At 35.7% G+C, this 23,526-nt stretch overlaps 1 protein-coding gene and 1 long non-coding RNA gene across 3 annotated transcripts in view; one reads left to right on the top strand and one right to left on the bottom strand.

Moving 5' to 3' along the window:
- Positions 1-23,526, bottom strand: part of LOC145961740 (uncharacterized) — a 96,901-nt gene that overhangs the window by 14,968 nt on the left and 58,407 nt on the right. The gene's annotated exons all lie outside the window — the stretch shown is intronic.
- LOC145961737 (uncharacterized) overlaps positions 1-23,526 on the top strand; it is a 76,041-nt gene that overhangs the window by 2,446 nt on the left and 50,069 nt on the right. Inside the window, exon 1 of one of the 2 annotated variants that reach the window (XM_083082195.1) lies at positions 14,585-14,606. The exons of the other annotated variant lie outside the window; for it this stretch is intronic. The gene's annotated coding sequence lies outside the window, so the exon portion shown is untranslated. Of the gene's footprint in view, positions 1-14,584; positions 14,607-23,526 lie in introns of those variants that run through there. 2 annotated transcript variants of the gene reach the window in all.

The raw sequence follows: 23,526 nt of genomic DNA, 5'->3' as shown, positions 1-23,526 counted from the left end.
AGATCATTAAAAATCTGATAGCAAGTTCAAGTCCAAGATCAAATATAAACCCCTGTCATTCGAGATTAGTGAAAAAAGATGATGCTTCGGAGACAAGGCTATTGACGATCGCGGGATCGTCGATGGATCATTCACTGCGATCGCGTACACACCAAAGTGCCGACCAATCAAACGGGACATTAACCACAGTGCTTGGGAGGATCGTGCACTGGTTTGCATGCGCCGAGAAAGGAAGCGCGATCTAACTATAATCCGACAGTTGCCGATGTGCGTGCGTCTACTCATGCACACGCGTATACAATGCAAAATTACACTTGGATTCATGATGCCTTCAATTGCCGACGACAGTACACAGAATCATGTTTCGTGATTTTTATGGCGAATTTTCATGCCACACACAACATGTCCTTCTACACAGAAAAAAAATAAGTGTCCAATCAAAACTTGTATACTTAAACTAACGCGTTCATTGTTTCGTATAAACGCAACAATTTATAATCTTCTTAGAAGAATTTAATAATTTTAAATTTCAACAATATTATAGTCTTATTTTAATATCGTAATTGTCACCGCAAGAATATATAATTATTTAATTCTACTTTAAGAAAATTATAATCTTTGATTTAAAAATGTTATTTTCTATCCAACATTGTTTCTTTTCCATTCAAGAAAATTAAATCTTAAATCATAAGAATATATTTTTCTTGATTGAACTGTATAAAATGGCTTCATTCAAGTAAGCAATTATTCAAGCAATTATATTTTTCTTTAATTAACGCAATATAATCTCATTTCAAGATTTCCATGTTAAAACTAAATATATTTTCAAAACAAGAATGTCCTTTTTTTCTGTGTATATCTTTCTACAAAACTAGTGTCAACATGAAGTTAAAAAATGTAGATGTAAAAGTATGATTAAGATTTTTAAAAAATTATGAAAATATTACACACGTGATTAATATATTAATATGCGAACGAATATTTAATTAGATTGATGCATTTGCTTCTCATATTACTTAAATCTGCATATTATATCCGCGTGAGAGAGTTTCAATCTTAAAAATTTCTATTGATTTAAAAATAATTTAAAAAAAAATAGAGATGCACAGAAAAAAAATAAGTGTCAAATCAAAACTTGTATACTTAAACTAATGCGTTCATTGTTTCGTATAAACGCAACAATTTATAATCTTCTTAGAAGAATTGAATAATTTTAAATTTCAACAATATTATAGTCTTATTTTAACATTGTAATTGTCACCTCAAGAATATATAATTATTTAATTCTACTTTAAGAAAATTATAATCTTTGATTTAAAAATGTTATTTTCTATCCAACATTGTTTCTTTTCCATTCAAGAAAATTAAATCTTAAATCATAAAAATATATTTTTCTTGATTGAACTATATAAAATGACTTCATTCAAGTAAGCAATTATTCAAGCAATTATATTTTTCTTTAATTAACGCAATATAATCTCATTTCAAGATTTCCATGTTAAAACTAAATATATTTTCAAAACAAGAATGTCCTTTTTTTCTGTGTATTCTTCTTTTTAATTTCGCCGAAGCTTCTTGGGCTATTTAATTTGGGCAAAAAGATAGCATCATAAATAAAAATATACGCAATAACTATATCACTGATGAGAGCATGTTTTGCCGATATTTAACGTAAAATAAAATACAATATTTAAAAACTCTAATCTATGTATCAGCGATACATCCGGCTATATCTTACGATATGTAAGTTATGAATCTATAACGTGACATAAATGCATGAGCAAGAACTTGCATGAAGGATCATCATATCGTGATATGTGGTTAATTTACAGCTAGTTGTAGAGCTTGTATTCCTCTCGGTCAGATCCTTTCTGGTGATGTTGTCAATACGTCCTAGATCATAATCTCCCGGAAATACTCCAGTTTCCAGTCGATCGTGCATTTAAATCAATGCAATCTTATGCATGACCGATTTGGTTTCTCTTTCGAAGATGTACTTAATGATTGTCAATATTAATGTTTAAATATGATATATTAATGCTTAAAGGACAACCTAAGGATAATTAAGATTTATTGTTAATCGTGCTATTTCAAAAAGTATTTTACTTAGATTCCAATTTTAATTTGCTAGTATCACTTAATAAAACAAAACAAAATGCACAATTCTTTTTATTTTTACGAGAATTCGAAATACAAGAAAAAAAAAGATATTTTTAGAACTAGTCGCAGGAAAGTGGAAAAAAAACGTTCGTTACGCGTCACGTGCTCTTCCGTAGTGTCGTCGTATCGAGAGAGGAATCAACGATCTCATTTACACGAGAGCGATTAAATCCCGTTGATATCTTAATTTCAGTTTTACGAGCTTCCGCTGGGACGTACACCAATTTTTCACCTAACCTAACCAATTTTTCGACTTACCCGTCGACTAAGATGATAGAGGCGTCTAAACGCGGAAGCTTTTTCACGGGTGACTCGACAAGAATGTCGTTTTCGCGCTTTACGATCATCCATCGCTGTAAATGTCATGGCTTAAATATTAAAGATTCTGATCGCGCGTGAGCTTCAATTTTTTTGCGTCGACGCCCACTGGTTCTAATGATACAATTGCAAAAGAAAAAGAGAGAACGAGGGAGATTTTCCGCGATAATTCCTATTTTACGTGCATCGCTGCAAGAAAGAGCTTGCATGTCCAACCGCGATAACCAGTTTTTGCCCAGAAGCATCAAATAATGCGATTCTTCTCGCTGCTGTCTCATTACTTATCCAAAGCTTAATAAACTCGTTTAATCGCAGGCATTAATGTATCATTGTGAGATCACTATTAATTGTGAGTTCACTCTGTGTCTGATTGATTTGTAGAAATATAATATAAAGAGAAATCGTAACAACGTGTGCGTGAACGATTTCCGTTCGAATATCAATTAGCACCACGTGCGAGGAAAACTGTTCTTACTGTTATAAAGGGAAGTTATAATTACAGGAAAAATAATCATCGTATAGCGTACGTGTTAGTACTGCATTTTGCGAATTATTAAAATATTATTAAAATCGTACAAAAATGTGCTTTTATAGGGCTTAAATAAATTACATTTTCTAATTAGAGGTTTCTGTCTGGAATGTGTATGTAAATATAGTGATTGCAGCTCGTATATAGCATATATAAAACGACAATGTTATAAAAAATGAGATAATAATTACATCGAAGGGAGGAAAGAGGAATATCTGCGTCCTTGAGATATAATCGATTACTAGTTTAACTACAAAATGCTGCAAGCCCAATCATGATAATATTTTTATATCTTTTATTCATCTCCTCGCGAATCCCCGCGCTCATGTTGCAGAGCTGCTACGCGATGCGTAAAATTTACAGGAAAAAATCTTCGATCTTCCGTGACACTGCTTTCGTCCATCGTCTCTTTCTGCCTTTCCCTTCTTCGCTTCTTCGGTTGCGGTCTGATTCGCGCGTTCCAGGCGATTTGCCTGTGGCCCATCAAGGGCGCGGGCAATCGCTCCTCTCGCCAAGTCGTGCTTGGATGAAAAACTATATCGTAAGTTACCAGCTAGTCCGATCGTCACCGCAAAAATATTTCTCTTTGTGGTCTTCTTCTCTACAGAGATTCGCGTTGCGTAATCGATAAGCTCGGGATACACATACGCATGTACAAATTCATTTCAGGAATTAACATTGTACACACATGTGACATTTTGTTTATTTTTTTACAAGATTAATATTCAAAAGTAATCATCAATATATTAATATAATAAAGTAATATCAATATATTTATATAATATTTAAATATTATATATAATATATATAATATATATAATATAATATATATAATATATATAATATATATAATATATATAATATATATAATATATATAATATATATAATATATATAATATATAATATATATAATATAATATTTTTATTAATACCATTGGAAAATATTTTTAAATATTACTTGTAGAATGTAAAAAATATAAAAATATGAAAAATATAAAATATAAAAATATAAAAAATATTTTTCTGAGAATTAGCTCTGCTATTTTAAATTATACGTGCGTGAGCAATGCAAAAAATCACATAATTTGTAACTCTTTTCCCGCGAATTTTTCCTGTATCATGTTTTATACATTTTTCCACACTCTTATTTTATTCTTCTCGAAGAATACCAATATCCTCTTTCTTCGTTCACGCTATTTCTGCGTTTTATTGTTCCTAAAGAACAATTTCTTCGCTCTTCCTGTTCCTCTCTCTCTCGAGCGTTATAAAAATAGAGAAAGAGGTACAACGGAATTTTAAGTGGCAGTTGAAATATTATATTTATAGGTCGGTTTTGCCTCGCAATTCCGCCAGTAAACTGTGCAAACCTTAGTCAATCGTTGGCTGTTTCCATCGTAAACACGCTGTCTAATATTGCCTCTCTTTTCGCTGTGCGAGATATACAATATTACGAAATAAATGCCATACACTTGACTGTTTGCATATAATATATTTCTTTAGTTCTTTAGTTTTATATTCATCTATTTCACACAGCTATAATTTTATATCAAAATGTAATTATTCTTCATTCAAAATGTAACTATTCTCAAATTATTAGAATTTGAATTTAAGAATTTAAGATACAATTAAAATTAAATAATACGAAAAAATTTTTAATTGACAGCTATAAAAACGCGACATTTTTATATCCTAAAATTGCTTCTGGGTTTATGGCTCAAAAAAAACGCTCACATATACGCCGTTCGAATGAGTTGAGCGTAACAAGCGCGAATATAATAAATTGGATGCAATACATCTTGAGCAGTCAGGTGGACGTAAATTGATATTCATAACTGGCGTAGGAGCGATTACCGAACGTGACCGGCCGTAAGCACATTGCACACTCTTATGACCGCGGCCGAGGCGGGCGGTCCAGAAAGCCGATCGCGTAACTCGATTTCTGACTGACCACTGAGCTAAGATAAATTTATTAGCCATTTAGATTCTCGTCTAAGAACCGTTGTGTTATTCAGTCACGAATATCGACAGCTTATCGCCATCTCTATTCTTCTTCGTTTAAAAAATTCTTTCTCCTTTCTTCATTTTCAAGTAATTTAAAAGTAAACGACGAATAGAATGTCAATATGTATCTGAAAAATATAATTAATATATTAACAGATTTAAAAACTTTTCAATATTAAACTTATCAATATTAGACAGCAATCTCGTCTGACTGATTTTGAATCGTCATATAACGGGTTTTATTAAATCTGCGTCGATCATCATCGAATGCAACGATTGTATATAAAATATCAATGATATGACATTGCAATTTCGCGATAAGCTATTATTCACCATAATGTAAATTTGTATAATTACGTTAACGAGACATATTAAAATGGCAGGATAAACAGTGATCGCTTACGGAGATATTCCGTCTTTTGCTGTAAATGGCAACTCGCGATAATTATAGACCGCTATTACACGATCGCTTACAGCAAGGAGTATGTCTGAATTTTATTCGCAACAGTACCGCAAGTTTCACAGGTTTCCCGGTAATCGCCGAGTTTCGACTCGAAGTCACGAACTTCCATGCAAGTCAATTATGGTGTTCAACTAGCCGAGGTACCGGGTGTTCCGTTAAATCGTGAGAGCAAGTGACAAAATTTACGATGACCAGACAAAGAGAAACATTAGTCCAGCGCGTCAACAATATCTTGTTTGTTTTAAGGTAATATGATTTTTCAGCTATCTTTCAGATATCGTAAATTTAAATTTACGTTTCATTGTGGAAGATCACATATTCTATAAATATGTATTTATTTTACATTTGCGACAAGCTTCTAAAAATTGAATGAATAATATGCGAAACAATTAAATCTGTTGAAATTGATAAAACAAATTTGTAATAGAACGTGAAATTTCTTGAGTTTTAATTTTCACTGCGAGAAAGATGTAGAAACTTTTTTATGCAGCAAGATGAGTAGGTATTGACAATGAGATAAAATTTCTTGCGTTTTAAATTTCGATTTAAATCTCTTACATTTTTATGTCTTTGTATTTTTGCGCTCAAGATTTTGCATTTCGTTAAATGAATTTAATTAAGATGTATTATTGCCGTTATTATAATTCAGTATAAACATCATTATTTATCATTATTTTTTAGCAAGAGAAACTAGCTTTTTTATTGGTGGGTTATTGTCAAAAAGAATAAGAAAACATTCTTTTAAATAAAATTATCTCCACTTGTACACAGGCACAATAAACGCATCTTTTTCACTTTGACAAAATATGATTTACGGTAATGAGAATCTCGTCCTGTTCTGTCGCGAGAACGTTCTGTCATACGGTAGGTTCGCGCGACCAGTCGCCATAAAACATGCCCGATTATGTCACGCTAACATAACAGGCGAGTCCGCAGCTGTAAACGGACGAAACTTCATAATTAAGCGTGTTATCACTTCCGACGAGAGAGTTGTGCGTAAGTGTAACAAGTGCAGATAATGACGGCGATTTTCTATAATCTGATAAACGTTTAATTACATGTCGCGGCCTATCTTTGATGAAGCATCGCGTCGAAGAGAATCCGACTATTTTCACCGATTACTTTCTTCGCGTGCACGGCAGTCAATGATTCGCGAAGACGTCGATGGAGCGACTTAAAGCCCGACCATCGAAACGTGTTATTTAGTTAGCTGTACCTGCGAATTGCGCAAAGATTATCTTACGTAATTATACCGAGTTTGATAACCGGATTCTATCAACTTCTAGAGAGATTTAATTTATACGTCATGTCGCGCGAATCAAGTGGCTGCTATTTGTGCAACAGGTGCTGGATTTAATCCATATATTGAATATATCTATCATATAGTTTACACATTTTGTACAAGAATAAAAAGTCATTTAATAAAATTTTCATGTAAAACTTATTCGTTATAAATTATTATGAATCTCTTATAATTTTTGACATCACCAATTCGCTTGAAAAATATTTAATATCTGGATCTAGATACAAATCGATTTGCTATCGCTCCGATTCCCTTTTAAGTGGATTTGTGAAATCACGACGATAACTGCAATTATTCCCGGAGAGTCCGCACGATCGATCGATGACGAAAGCGAACGAGACGTAACTCGACGACGAGGTGATTTACGTCACGACCTTTCTCCGGACCGGATCGCGGCGGATGAGTCCCGACTTTCTTCGCTTTCGTGTGACGGGGCAAGAATTTCCTCGCAAAATGAGGGAGTAGCGCAGCCGCGGGAGAGGACAACGACATTGACTCAGTCGTCGTGACCATGACTCGGCCATGCCGTTGCAATTACGATCTTACGAGTCTTCAGTCAGCCGGCCAGTCACCCAGTCCTTTTTTCCCTCCTTCGTTTTTCTCCCTTTCCTCGCCTTTTTTCTTCTTTACGTCGCATCTCCACTTCGGCGCCGCGGACGACGAATGGGCGCACGGCGTGACCACGAAGAGCACGAAGATATGACGATGAAGAGCACGAAGATGACGGGCGGGACGAACGGAGGGCGGGTGAGATTGACCTTCGTGGCGGGACTGACCTTCAGCAATGATGGTATCAGCCGAGTCAATCAGGAACATGAAATGTCAGTACGTATCGAGATGATATTCGCGGGCGATCATAACGGTTACCTGGATTTTTTCCATCGACGATTTATGGCAGATCCCTATCTCGCGGCAGTTCACAGGAAGGGAATATTTCATTAGTCATATTATGCAACAGTAGTAATCTGATTGTGAAAATCTCTTAAGTCTCTTAGACGAGACACAGAGTATTCGATATATATTAACAAGTTTGTGAGTTTGACTTTACTTCCTACGTTGTTACGTAATTTACGTTAAAGCCAACGTAATTTATTAATTTAACCCATTCAGACCCTATGTACATAATTATGCACAAAAACTTTAAAATCATGTGAAATAGTTATTTTTTAGAATTAGTTTCCCTGCGATCTCTCGGTGGACTAAATAATAATAAAAATAATAATAATAATAAAAAATAATAAATAACAATAAAATAATAATAATAATAATAATAATAATAATAATAATATATAATTTTTTACATTACCAGAAAAAATTCAGGTCTGAATGGGTTAATACTTCCTACGTAATTTATTAATTTAATAAATATATATGAAATTATATTTCATAATTTCTTTTTCAATAATCAATGTCGTTTTATTCATATTCGCATAATATTCTTTCAAAAATTATTTTTATTTTCATTATAATTAGTTCTTGCTACAATTATAATTAATACTAATTATAATTATACGTAACGAAATAAAAAAAAAACTTTTTCCTAATAATGCATTAATTATAAAAGAAAATAGAAAGAAGATATTTACATTTGCTAACTTGTATTATCTCAAGTGACATTAACTATCATGAAAATCCGGAACAAACACGAAATGAATCATTACAAGTATAAATTATTTAATTGCAATTAAATAAGATATACATGATAAGAGACACAATAAGATATGCATGAAGTAACATATGTATAAGGGTGTATTTTTTAATCTAAGATAAAAACTATAATTCTCTCTTTTTTTACGAAAGCGAAACCAGAGAAAGCACGTATATGGAAATTTTATATGAAAAACTTTATACATCTAATAGAGATATGCTGTTCGCGAAAATCTGCTGTTATCGGAAACAACAATCGCAACGACACGGCTGGTGACCCCAGCGTATCATCTCGATCTTTGCTTTCGCCTTCGCAGTTTCTCGCGATATCGGATGAGCAATCGGTCCTTTGAGTTCATTCTCGATATAGCGAAAAGATCGAGCTATTCACAAACAGATTCCGCGCCTGTATCCAACAGCATCGTAATTCTAAAATAGCTTCAAAATAGAATAAACAAAGAAAAGGAATTAAAGATAAGAGAAAAGAAAGGGAAAAAGGAGAGAAAGATGGGAATAATGTACAGACGTATGCATTCATAAATAGGATTATGAGATTGCGTTCTGAAGGTTGTTTTCTGATGTCTAGTCTGACATACCCAGTTAACAAGTTCTGGAGTGGTAACTAAAATACATAATAAAAATATATAGCATACTAAGAAGCTACATAATAAGAATTAGCTCGAGCACATATATTTCTGGACAGAAACGCACCGACACAAAACACCACGCATAAAAATCTCTTATGAGATCTTGAGTCATGCTGTCAATGCAGAGTCCGCGACGATTTCCACTTTGCTGGATTTTCGGAATATTAGAAAATTCATATTATAGCATGTAAATGATTAACGTTGACATACATCTTGCAAATTTAATTTTATTTATTATAGATTAGAGTATATGAAATTCTAACAAAATTTTAGGAAAGATTGTTTGATGTATAATATACAATTAGAAAAATGACATAAAAAGTATATTAAAAATATATAAAGAAAATAAATTCATTATTTTTTACGGAATATATTTTTAATTAAAGTAAATGTATAATTATATATTTAAATAATGAAGTATGGGAGAAGAAAAATTATTGAAAAAATTGATTTGCCTCTTTCCCTTTCTCGTGGGAAATTAACAAAAAAAGGAGAAGGAAATCTCCAAGTTAAAAAGAGCACGAATAAGAAAAGAATTCAGTAATTTTCAATCAATGTGAAACTGCGGAGAGTGTAATTAAATGCGCGGGTTTCGCTTAGCGGATCTCGAACGACTATATCTTCCTCTCAGCAGGCGATTTAATTTTATGAGAATTCTCTTGCGGGTGGCTGACATCTCCATGCGGGCACATAAAAAATAATCGGTCGGATAAGCGGCACCGAAATTAGAGGCTTGTGTATTACTTGTATTACAGAGTGCTGCACCGCGCGGCAATGATGGATGGTGACACTTTAACGCAAGGACCTAAGCGATGACACTCTCCTGTGAAGCATTATCACGACTATCTGCTGCTGCAATTACTTCGGTACCGTTTTGGTATTAATTCTCTAACTACTGCAAACCGTGATTACAAATACGCTTGTGCATTTTGTCTCAATTTATGCTGCTCCAAGTCTGAAGATGAAACACACATTGTGCAGAAAATAAACGTATTGTCAGGAAATTAATTATATAGATGAACAGTTGCTTATTAAATATATCAACCCCAATAATAGTTGTTAATTTGCATAATGTAAAATAGTGAATGTCTAAATACGAGTGTCTAATACGTCTTTTTAAATTAAAATCAATTATAAAATATTCTAATTAAGATATCATATATTCCGTGACATTTCATCACTTTGAGATAATCTCTCTCTTCACAGTTTTCCTGGTGAAATGTCGGAGTGCCGTTTTTCGGTCCTCTTTTCCATGGCGTTGTAAACCTGCATCTTTCGCAAGGATCGCAAACGCTCGTTAAATCGACGCTAAGCTGACTTTTAGCAGCAGTTTCTTCGACACCGGAAGACTTTCTTTCCTCTCTTCACGCGAAGTGCAGTATCTTTTCGCGTGCAGTTCTCTTACATTATCCTTTCGTGCATCTACTCGTACCTGTATCAGGTCGGGGCTGATATGTTCCCTTTTACGAGAGACTGCGTAGAGGCAGAGCGCCTCCTTCGTCTTTTGCGTTTTTAACTGCATCGCAAACGATCGATGATCGTTCCTGCCATTATATTTTTCATCGAGTAATTTTACACTATCCGCTAAACGAGCAGACCCACGAATAAATTGCTTTATCCGCCTATCCTTTCTTAAGGATAGTTCAAATATGCGAGCATACACAGAAAAAAAGGACATTCTTGTTCTGAAAATATATTTAATTTTAACATGGAAATCTTGAAATGAGATTATATTGCGTTAATTAAAGAAAAATATAATTGCTTGAATAATTGCTTACTTGGATGAAGCCATTTTATATAGTTCAATCAAGAAAAATATCATATATTCTTATGATTTAAGATTTAATTTTCTTGAATGGAAAAGAAACAATGTTAGATAGAAAATAACATTTTTAAATCAAAGATAATAATTTTCTTAAAGTAGAATTAAATAATTATATATTCTTGAGGTGACAATTACAATATTAAAATAAGACTATAATATTGTTGAAATTTAAAATTATTAAATTCTTCTAAGAAGATTATAAATTGTTGCGTATATACGAAACAATGAACGCGTTAGTTTAAGTATACAAGTTTTGATTTGACGCTTTTTTTTTTCTGTGCATCTCTTTATTTTTTTATAAAATTATTTTTAAATCAATAGAAATTTTTAAGATTGAAACTCTCTCACGCGGATATAATATGCAGATTTAAGTAATATGAGAAGCAAATGCATCAATCTAATTAAATATTCGTTCGCATATTAATATATTAATCACGTGTGTAATATTTTCATAATTTTTTAAAAATCTTGATCATACTTTTACATCTACATTTTTTAATTTCATGTTGACACTAGTTTTGTTGAAAGATATACACAGAAAAAAGGGCATTCTTGTTTTGAAAATATATTTAGTTTTAACATGGAAATCTTAAAATGAGATTATATTGCGTTCATTAAAGAAAAATATAATTGCTTGAATAATTGCCTTGAATGAAGCCATTTTATATAGTTCAATCAAGAAAAATATATTCTTATGATTTAGGATTTAATTTTCTTGAATGGGAAAGAAACAATGTTGGATAGAAAATAACATTTTTAAATCAAAGATAATAATTTTCTTAAAGTAGAATTAAATAATTATATATTCTTGAGGTGACAATTACAATATTAAAATAAGACTATAATATTGTTGAAATTTAAAATTATTAAATTCTTCTAAGAAGATTATAAATTGTTGCGTATATACGAAACAATGAACGCGTTAGTTTAAGTATACAAGTTTTGATTTGATACTTATTTTTTTTCTGTGTACATCAACCTAGTTGATACATCGAAAATCATACGAAATCGAGACAACTTGTTACTTTCTGCAAAAACTGACGATTTGATTTTCTACTCTTCTTGCTGATCGCGCGTAACAAGAATTTCGAATCTCGATAGCTAAAACTCAGATAACTATACTCAGATTTTAATTACATATGTGACATATAATATGTCTATTAAGCAACATTGTTATATTTTTCACTAGCACATGACGAGCTTGCCTCTGTAGAAATACGGAAGCGCGTAAACACGTGTTCCACGGCTGGTGCAGCGAAGCATCAAAATTCTTCTTGCTAAAAAAGCACAGGTAAATTGCATTAACAGAAACGTTCCTTCTTCTTTTTCTGCCGCGTCTCTTTCGCCTTAAATGTTGATCGGCGCAAGGTTTTTAACGCTAATCGCAGTAGACGGCCAGGAAGAATTACTGGGACTCCAGCCCGTTGTTCGGTCGTTGCATCTTCATTCGCGGATAATTCCGCGTATAGTTCGCCCCGGGACACTTCAATCTTTCTTCGAGCTGTACCGCAGCTCGGGTAACCATAGATTCTGTCGGTGAATTGATCGCTACGCCTCGCGCACGACTTACATAACTCGCGCGAGTTTAGGCACGAGCGACTCTCATGATTATTATTGCGAGAATCATTATCGTCGAAACAGTAGAAGCCATTTCATATTTTCGCAAATTGCAACAACATTTTCGATTAAAAACGAGATAATGCAATAATAATATTTATATAAAAGACTTATTTTTAAATGAGAAGAAAAAGGGAGGCAGAGTCAATAACGCAACCTGAGAAAAATATTTTATATATCAAAAAATTATGTCAAAAAAGTAAAATACAACCCTTTAATAGCCTTTATTTCGCGATTGCTTCAATACAAATTTAATAAAAGAAAATAGAGAAATATAAAATATGTTTATCAAAGATCCCACACACACACACACACACATACACTTGAGAAGCGTGCCAATGTGGGAAGTCGCGTTCCCTTCACTGTCGCGTGGGTCGTTGTTGTGTTTGTACGTTGACCTTAACGGTGCAAGACAGGCCTCGCCACCCACCGTTTCTCTCGACGAGGTGGATACGAAGAAACACTCTCGCCGACTCGTTTTATGCAGACCGAACCCCTCTCACTTTCGTATTTGCATGTCGTATAAAACTTTTTTTCTTCCCTTTCCTTTTTGCCACGCAACGCAGCATCCATGATCTCTCTATTATGATGCTTCGTGCGCGGGTTAATGCTTTTATCAGCTCGACAAGGTATAATTTCGCGGCGCGCTATTACCCGAATATCAGAATCCGTCGTGGAACTAATCTACCCTACGGCGCGATCGTAGCAGGAAAAAATGTGCAAACCGTGAGAGAATCATGACTATGCGAGATTATAATAATGCCCAAGAGTCGCAGTAATAACAGTAAAAGCGAGCACACGAAAAAATTGTAACTGTATAATTGTATAAATATATCTGCACAAGAGAGACTATTAATTCTACTCCAAGAAATGAACTTTGATTATTAGATATTATATCGTAATATATTATATATATAGCTTGTGGCATTATTTTTAAAATTATATTTACGTGTCACTGTTACTTGTGAAGAAATATATTCACATTGATACACATTCCATGTAACTCACAGAAGAAAATGTTTAATATTCAATACCAAAAAAACTAAATTTTAATAATATTTTTAAAAAATACGGTATCGAATCGACTGCTGTGACAACCGCATTCACAGTATATATAATTTCCGTGGTGTCAAGGTTGCCAGCCGCGACGTCTGTAGACGTTCATCAACAAGGAATACAGAAGAGACAGCGACCGTACGCTTCGATCCTGCCTATCGGCCAACAGACGATGGGGAACAGCTGTTAGTCGGCTGATGACGCGCAAGGTCGCTCCGTTACCTCGAGAGATTTCGAGGTCGACCGCGTCCTCGTGCTGCAAAAAGGGGGCGAAGAGGGATGAGGTTCCGCGCTCGCCGCCGTTTATCTCCGACAGGAGATTGGGCCTTCTCTTCTAACATCGTATCTCCCGTAACAGTATATTCGCGCGGCATCGCCGCGGTTAATTTCGCCAATCACCGTGTAAGCGGCAGCGCTCGAGGAATAGTCAAGTCTTCAGCTGGATAAAGTAGACCTACTTATAACTCCTCTCTCGGGATGCATTACAAAGAGTGCACGTAGCCCCGAAAGATTGGATGACGATCTCTCGGTATCTCGGTAAATGGGATTCTCACATTGTGGCAACGTGTAGTCCGCAAAACGACCCCCTAGGTAGACTCGACTGACTGATTGCCACGCAGTTAATTTCGCAGACCGCAGTAGGAGCTACGTGGGAGTCGTCTAGTTGAAACGAATGAGAGAATGTCAGACAGTCGACTTCAATTTTGCAGCCAACTTCGATTGACGGCTTCCATCCTTTCGAAATTATAATCTCTTCCCGTTTCGAGGACGCTTGGTGGCTTGGTGAACGAGGCACCCAAGCCATTGCCACTGTTTTTCCTATCTCTTCGACAATCTAAGAACGCATAGCTTCGTAGAAGCTATTGAAACCAAGTGTAATGTAATTTCATATTCCGAGAAGAGAATAATATTCATTTACTTATTGCGGTCTTGTTTTATAGTTGAACGACGAAGATGTCATCGCTATCTTCGAGGTTCAATGTCGCTATCGCGTCGGGCATTATCCTTCAAAAAGGCTGAGCACCAACGTGCCATTAAGGTAATGACTCGAATCTTGAATTTTTCATTCTCGAACAAGTTTGCGCATGCGACGATTACAGCATTCTTTGAAAATAGCTGTCGGCCGAGAGGATGCAGAGATGATTCACCGGTATTTTCCTACCGGTTCGCGCGCGCGTTATCTTATATCGTCGCTCGGTGGATCTTTAAGCGTTTCCCTCGCGGCGCTCACGATCCCCGTCATGGCGTGAGCGAAATATATTCACCCCCGTTAGTGGCGTCCATTAATATCTCTTCAAAGGTATCCTTTGTGCTCGCCGGTGGAGAAAAGGCAGCCGAATGCGGCAAGGCCATTCCGTTACTACCGGTAGCCAAGGTCAATTCGTGAAAAAGAAATCGAGAGGGTGATGACGCCGAGCAAGATGGCCGTTAATCTCACGGTAACAGTACATCCATCCAGCTACAACCGTCATACCGCATCACCTGACCACGTTTCCACGGAGGCGGCTAATCTCACGGGCGATAAATGGCAGAGTTGGTAGGGGGATGATGGCCGAGCGAGGGAGATTCGAGCTCCGAAGCCGGGTTCCCTTGGCAGTCCCGAGGCGGGCAAGGCCGACCTACTCGCGATAAATGATACGTGGTGCGCGAGGCATACCCTGAAATTGTTTTACATAGCCGTTGCTGGCGCGGGCCGTGGGCGATGCGTTCATTAGGTCGTTTTACGGACCAATAACAGAGCATGCGGCGGCAGACGCCGCAGTAACAACATGTCAGTCGTCCTAACGGGGCTTCCTCTTCGCTTCTTTTCCTGCCTACCTACCAACCTACCTCCTAACTCTCTTCCTTTTACCTCACCCAGCCCGCCGACTCTCTCGCCAACGATCCAGCAACCGACATTTTCGCTATGCTAAGCGTCCGGGAAGCAGCGCGCCAATGTGCCCCGGATAGACACTCCAGCGACACTTGGAGGAAGAGACAGATCGCTATCTTTGTGCCGTACATTTGTTCGTATAGAGACCGGAAGTTAATTACAGAAATAATACACTATGTAAATTCTATAATAATTTGTTCTCAGCTGTGAGATAAAAGATAGAATAGCAGCCTAACTGAGGTCGCATCATCGTGAGGAAACAAATATTCTTTGTTTAACATTAATAATGCATTATTTAACCAGTTCACTGGTAATGGCCCATATATGGCCAAAAAAAGTACCACAACTGGTAATGGCCCATATATGTCTACCATGAATATCTTTGCCAATTTTCAACGGATTTGCATGAAACTTGATACACTCACATTTTTCGGGTCGCTGATGATAAATTTGGGATCGAAATTTTAAAATTCAAAATGGCTTTAGTATGGTGAATTAATTTTGTTATTCTATTATTATATTTGTTATTCCATTAGAGAAGATTCAAATTCGATATGTTCAAGTTTGAATGTCTTGAACTAATCCGTTATCTGCGACCAAAAAACGTACCGAGTGTGATATATTTCCATAATAGAATATCAAAGTTAATCACTAGAAACCGCCATATTGGATCTGCCAGTTTAAATTTTGCAATTTTGTCTATAGATTCATCATAAGAGACTCGAAAAACGCGAACATATCGAATTTGATCTTCTCCATAATGAAATAAAATTAGTCTGCCATATTGAATTCGCCATTTTGAATTTTGAAATTTCGACCCTTGATTCGTCACCAGCGACGCAAAAAAACCCTTATAGATAAATTTCCATGTAAAATACGAATTTATTTGCTCTCACCAGTTTTGGCACAAAACGTTGATTTCGGGTGTACCAGTGAACTGGTTAAAAGCGAATTTTCGAAGCATTCCATCGGGATATCAAGCATTATATTGTGAGAATCCGTTAACTATAATGTACGTATACAATTGTCTGAAACTGTACATATAATATTTATCATTTGTATTTTTGATGCTCTTTATTAAATGGAGCACGTCCGGAAAGCGTTAATCGTGACTTATCACTGCTTGTGCTCGAACAATGCTGGCAATTGGGCGTTAAAGTTACAACCGGGGATACGCCATTGTTAACTATGATTAATGATGCACCGTGTGTTAATGAGTTTCTGCTCCTCCTCGATGATGCAGCAAACCTTTTCGAATTGTATATCAAAGCTCGCGGGTATACAAATTTCCTTCATATCAGATAGTAATCGAAGCATTACATAAGCAATTCGATCCAACATTATCGATCACAAAAAATAATTATATTCTTGCATGAAAAAGAATCTGATTGCAATTTTCCATACATAAGATGCAATATTTTATATATTTTCCTCCTAATAATTGTCACATTGTATCCTTTTTATTTAATAGTTGAATTAAAAATACAAAAGAAGCAAAATAATATGTTATGTGCTTATGGATTATAAATAGCGTAAAATATGTGCCTTTAGGTATCTTTTGTTGGGATTTCAATTAATCATGCTCTTTTGACATGCTATTATATTCACATCAATCTTCCTCTTTGTAGGCTTTTCTACTCAACATGTATTTCTTTTCTTATTTCTTTTTTCTGCTAATATCTTTTTCCTTCTCTGCGGCCTCAATTTTTAAAACACCACACAATGCAGAGACCTACTAAGATCCTTTCTTTCCTTCTTGCTCGCCGTTTGTTGCGGCCGCAACCTGCAATTTTCGCGACTGCAATTTCTTTGAGTCAAGATTTAATTGTTTTCTAGAAGAAAATACCTTAATAATCCTCTAAAAGTATCACAGAAGAAATAAATGTAGATCATTTCTATCAAATTAAACGTTCATGATTATTATAACAGTATTCTTGCTCTTTCTTTTTAAAACTTGGCAAAATTGGGCAAAACAAATAGCTCGGCAAAACAAAAATTTTCAATTATTATATAAAAGAAATAATGTAAACGGTAAGAAATCTGTTCAAGAATCTGTTCGAGTATCTAGGTCTAATATTGGCGGGGCCAATTACTGCGTGCTATTGGTCGATACAGCGTCGTTTGTGCCGGCGATTCCGCAAGAAAGAGATTCCTGACGGTAATGATCGTGTGTAAGAACAACAGTGCTGGTTAGTAATAAAAGCGTAAATCATTATTTAATGCAACGCGCCGGAGCGTAACGTCATGGGACGCCGGAATGTTAATGTCCGAGCGCCGATGACAGGAAATAGGAGAGAAGCTGCAGTCCGTACTTTAGCTGCCCTGTTTTAGTTACTCTTTGCGCCGAGAAACGGCCGTCTCTTACGATCTTGGATATATTTCATAATTAGCCTTAAGTATCGACCGCCGATGCGGCTAACAACTCTATTCGCGAGGTATTAAGAATAAACTGCTACGGGAGAGATAATAAAAACGGGAGATACACCGCTAGATTTTATCTTGAAAGAGGGATTGGTGATTTTTACACTAAAGTATCTCCAATTTTGTAACGAAAATGGTGAAAAATATGAGAGTAAAAAATAAAGAGCTTAAAATAAGCAATAGCATTAATTAAATAGCTTCTAATAAAATTTTAACATAAAATTACAATTTATAAGTCAAAACTTGATTAGAAATGCAATAAAAGTGAAATTGCAACACGTACGAAATTTCATAATTTGTAATATCATTTTTTTCTCTTGTTTTACGACAAATTCGTTTTCTTTGCAGCGAACAAAACTAAGAATCGTAATGCTCACGCTTCTCTTCCCTAGTCTATGATTTGTTCGAGAGGAAGAGAAACGCCCATAGGCGCGGAAATAATTTTCCGCACTGGCGACGATAACACCATGAAATTAAGTGATGCATAAAGCATGATTGATTAGGTTTATGGAATGGCCGCCCGCAAATAACGAATCTTATATATATATATATGCGACTCGACGACGATTTCGAGTTATCCTGTTGCATATCCCCCGAAGACGAAACATTCCTCATAGAATCGCCGCAATCAAGGAAATGCATCGTCCTCTTCGCATTCGGAATAATAAAACGTATCACTCCAAAAAACAACTGGTAAATAGGAAACGAGAAGTTGCTCCAAAAAACAACTCGTAAATAGGAGACGAGAAACACGTTATTTCAAGTGAATTTCACAATTGTGTATAAAAATCTTGATAGATTTAAAATTTATAATACTTTAAATTTGCTGAATAATCTATTTCTAACATATTGTTTGATAGTTTGATATTGATTAATTTTAAATTTGCAAATTTAATAGCGTAAAGTCATCGATATATCTGACAATTTTAATTAAATAATTATTAATTGAATAATAATTGAAAATATTTCCTGTAACTTGTAACGCTAGCTGTAAATGAAGCTACGGTATTTCTCAAAGTCTACCGTTTTCTTACGCATCATCAAACACGAAAGCGAACGTTATCAATAACGTTATCAATATCAGGAGAGCGTCACCTGCATGATACTAATTATCAAATAAAAGTCTCGATTACGTACATATTAGTAGGATTGCCATTAGGAGGAGCTCTAAAACAAAATTAAGCGATAACGTGCTTATCATCATCTCCCTCAGTTTATGCCGCATCGTAATACGCCATCGCAGATTTCCATTTTTTTTGACGTAAGAAATAGCGCAAAAAGGAATGCAAGTCACGCCTAACAGCTGCCAACAGTACTATCTACCGATAGTGAGTCTATAACGGTCACCGGTAATTAGACGACTTTGAGTATCGGACCGAGTATCCGGCAACAGTACGAGAGCACGGTACAGGACGAGCAGGAAAAACCAGTGATTCCCTAGGAGGAAGGGTCCCTGAACCTCGAGAACGCGTGTCTCTTGTACCGAGACAGCCTTACGTCGACAGTGTCTCACTACGTTTGTGACAGCTCGAGTAAAATCAAACACTTGTGTTAAAAGGGTTTGAATAAATTGAAAAAATTTTCTTTCATTAATGAGATTATATTATATTAAGAAGGAAATAATATAAGAAGATATTTCTTCGAATCTTCTTTTTAAAATTTAAAGAAAATACATTCTCTAACTTGTCGTTAATGACAACTGAAATAAAATCAGCTCGTTTGGTGAAAGGACTTGATTGCGACATTTTGCTCCTAAATTTCGATTAAAGAGGGTACAAAATCAAGGCATACAACTCTTGAGCGTTCTTCCTGATTGCTACTTCGGCGATTGTGGCTCCGCAAATATATGCCTTCTAAATGGCTCTATCGTGACTTGGATAATTCGAAACAGTTGCCTTAACTGCCATAACGAGTCGTTCATAATTACGTATTTGAGTCAATTCTGCTGTTAGGTCGTACTGTTAAGTATGATATTTTCACAAGCGTGGCCGCGTTCGATATTTCGCGGCCGCGATGCTAACTGTAAATAATGCGTGCCATTATTACTGTCTCTCGCTCCGAAATAATCGCACGGGGGATATATTTCTGAGCCGAGAGAGGAAGAGTTGTCGCCGTCGCAAAGTCGAATCGCATCTGTCGTTGTTCACCGCGATAATTATACCGTCGCGCGACACGAAACGGCTGGAAAATTCGACTTCGCTCCTGCCCCGAGGAAGACCGTGAGACGCGTCGCGAGAAGAGAGAATTTATACGATTCTTCTCTGTGCTCTACGAAACCGAGATAACGGTCCGTTCCATGTGGCGCCCCGAGTAAATGTCCTCGCCGTGTGTCTCTCTCGCTTCTACCTGGAGGAGCTGCAGGCTGTACGCTACATCAATTCACACTGACAGCGTCCGCCGCCGAGGATCACCCGTAAACAGGAAATCACTGTCGCAACTGACCAGCGTCAATCTTCGCAACAGAGACTTTTTGCATACCGAGATCACCGCGTTAAGACGAGTTCCCGTACGTCACGTTGGGCGGAAATGGTACGAGTCATATTTTTCGTCGTGTCGACGGAGGATCTGAAAACTGCGCGAGACTGATTAACGCAACATCCAGCTGTTTCGTTGTAGTGCCTTCTCTAGTACTTGCAATTTTATGAAAAAAATATGAAATTATAAAAAAAGTGCATGAAAGCACTAGACACAAAAAGTTTACTTCGAAAAGTTTACCTCGAATTATATCCCACTTTTTTAATATGTACTTGATTAATCTTTTGATCAATTTTAACATAACAAAAATTTAAATTAGTCTTATGGAAAATCTCTGCTAATTAGTGATTTCGTTTCGTTATTCCATCTTACTTGTTCTCTTTCCATTCTCGCAGCGTTTGATGTCAAGATCATCGAGCGTAAATTTGCTCGCGCTTGGCACAATCGTTCACCCTTCGTAGGGCACTCTTTTTCCTCGCGATGAGTTAACGAGAGATCTAAGTCACCTGCTTCGAGAGACGTTAGTTAATGGCCAGCTGTTGTTGTTGATACGGATGAGAACTGATTTACGGACACCGGGTATATAATATATAGAACGCGGATCGTGCAAGAGAGGCGATCGGTCGGCGTTGCAGCTCGCAATGAAAGAACACTCGTCGTGCTATCGTCATTACGCATCATTAGAAGGAAAGAGCTTGAACAAATAAATATATAAATAATAATAATGAGAAATAATAAATAAAACAAGCGTGCGTGAGAGAGCGCGACCTTACGAGCCTCGACTAAGCCTTCTTTCTCTTTCTACGCGATTAAAAAACCACGAAGAGAATGGTCGTTGCAGAAATAAGTCGTACAAAGAAAATAGATGAACTTAGAAGCGCCAAGAGATCGTGCTTGGTCACATAGAAAACAAGGACATTCTTGTTTTGAAAATATATTTAGTTTTAACATGGAAATCTTGAAATGAGATTATATTGCGTTAATTAAAGAAAAATATAATTGCTTGAATAATTGCCTACTTGAATGAAGCCATTTTATATAGTTCAATGAAGAAAAATATATTCTTATGATTTAAGATTTAATTTTCTTGAATGGAAAAGAAACAATGTTGGATAGAAAATAACATTTTTAAATCAAAGATTATAATTTTCTTAAAGTAGAATTAAATAATTATATATTCTTGAGGTGACAATTACAATATTAAAATAAGACTGTAATATTGTTGAAATTTAAAATGATTAAATTCTTCTAAGAAGATTATAAATTGTTGCGTATATACGAAACAATGCACGCGTTAGTTTAAGTATATAAGTTTTGATTTGACATCTGTTTTTTTTCTGTGCATGATGCGTCTTTTGTATCTCATATATTTAATTTCTTATTCAAGAACGAAATGATATTTTCGATTCCATTGACCAAACCATCAGTCGATAGACCAAATCATCTTCTCGCGTTTGACATATGAAGTAGATGTGAAATTATATCAATTGTGCTCTGCCATTCCATTCCGTTGATCTGTGGAAAACCCATTACAACCGAGAGAAAATTTATCGCTCACATATCGTTTCTGCGATGCTATCGTTGATTATTATATGGAACAAATAAGAACAAGGGGCGGATATCACGCGTATGTTGACTTTTTAGAATAAACCGCAGGCGGAGGCATCGATCAATAAGAAAGAAAGTAAAAATAATTAATAAGATCGCGCCGCGCGAGAGCGGATGCCAACAGGTTCGTTTCACGAGGACGATCGTCTGTATGATGCTGTGCAAATAAGAGATTCGCAATCGACTATCGCATGATGATTTTACCGAGTATATATGTGCGTCATCATATTGTGTGTATCGTATCAAAAACATATATATTCAGTATGTTTTTCCCTTATCCATTCTTCGTACTTCTTCAACCGCATTCTTTAAATTTATTGTTTTTCCTCTATACACGATAAGATCCGAAATAACAACTTAGTCGACAGCAAGAGAGGCATTGTTCTTCCGCTTCGTTGTTGCCGTCGATCGCTTCAGATTAAACTTCCTAGCATGCTCTCGTACCTCGATTGATATGCCCTTTCTTCTCTCTTGCTTGTACCTGCCATTCCACTTGTCACTAATCAGTGTTCAAGACGTATGAGCGAAAAATCGGAGAAGTCGGATTAAAAAAAAAATGCATTTGACAATTAGAATGATAATTTCAACACAAAGTCAAATTATCGATTCACTCGCTGTCGAAATTAAATTTATTAAACTTTCATCAGTCATTTATGCAATAAATAACAAAACATGTCAAAAAACAATCAAAATTGATGTGATTATATAAGTGAATTAATCAGCGTGAAAAATAGAAATTATTTTCACGTAAACTTGATTTCGATTAAGTGTTATATTTAAGTGTTATAGGAAAACGAAGGAATGTGCTCATATGATGCTAATATGTATAACTCATATAAATAGGTTTAAGAAATAATATCTTTGCTGCTTCTTCTAGTAAAATACAGTAAAAGCTTGTAAAAGCTATAAGGAAATGGAGGATTAATTCAAGTGCGTGACATCGACGATACGTTTTCCTGCTGAAAGCAAATGTGCGTACGCACTTCCCCGTGTCATTTCTCTTGATACTCGTGCTTTTTCCTCGCTTTTATCGATGAAAACCAATTAAGAGAACGTAAGAGGACGAAAAAATAAAATCAATTTTGTAACGTGGCACCACAATTAACCGACTCCTCCTTCCTCCTCTGACGTATGACGTTAAAATTGTTCTATCTCGCGCGATTTCCTGTTCCCAACACGTCTTTTTATGGCGGAGATTTACGATTCCGATAATTTTCACACGTCGTACGAAATATCCGTCTTACCACCTTCCGTGTTATAAATTCTTTTCATCCTGCTGCTGATAAAACGGAACGAACCACGTTCAATGGATAACGATAATTCGAGTTTAGATATCGGACGCGTGCTCCGTGATATTTAACACTTTCATATTAATGTGGAATGTTAATGGAATTCGCGCCAGACTATCTGGCGTGCTCTAGTTTATTTTTAATCATCATTATCTATCAATATGGACCGGGAATCGATGACTTTAGATAAAATTGCGATTCGCTTGAGCGCGTGCCATTTAATAAATGATGTATAATGTAGCTCGTATAAATTAAATCATTAATTTTATTCACTCCTGATGAAGTGTCAATCT

This window comes from Camponotus vicinus, unplaced genomic scaffold, assembly GCF_025532165.1.
Source record: "Camponotus vicinus isolate PSW18456_S1 unplaced genomic scaffold, iyCamVici1.0 SCAF_11, whole genome shotgun sequence".
Classification (NCBI taxonomy): domain Eukaryota; kingdom Metazoa; phylum Arthropoda; class Insecta; order Hymenoptera; family Formicidae; genus Camponotus; species Camponotus vicinus.
Note: the sequence above shows the minus strand (reverse complement) of the source record. Positions and strands in the feature narration are given on the sequence as shown.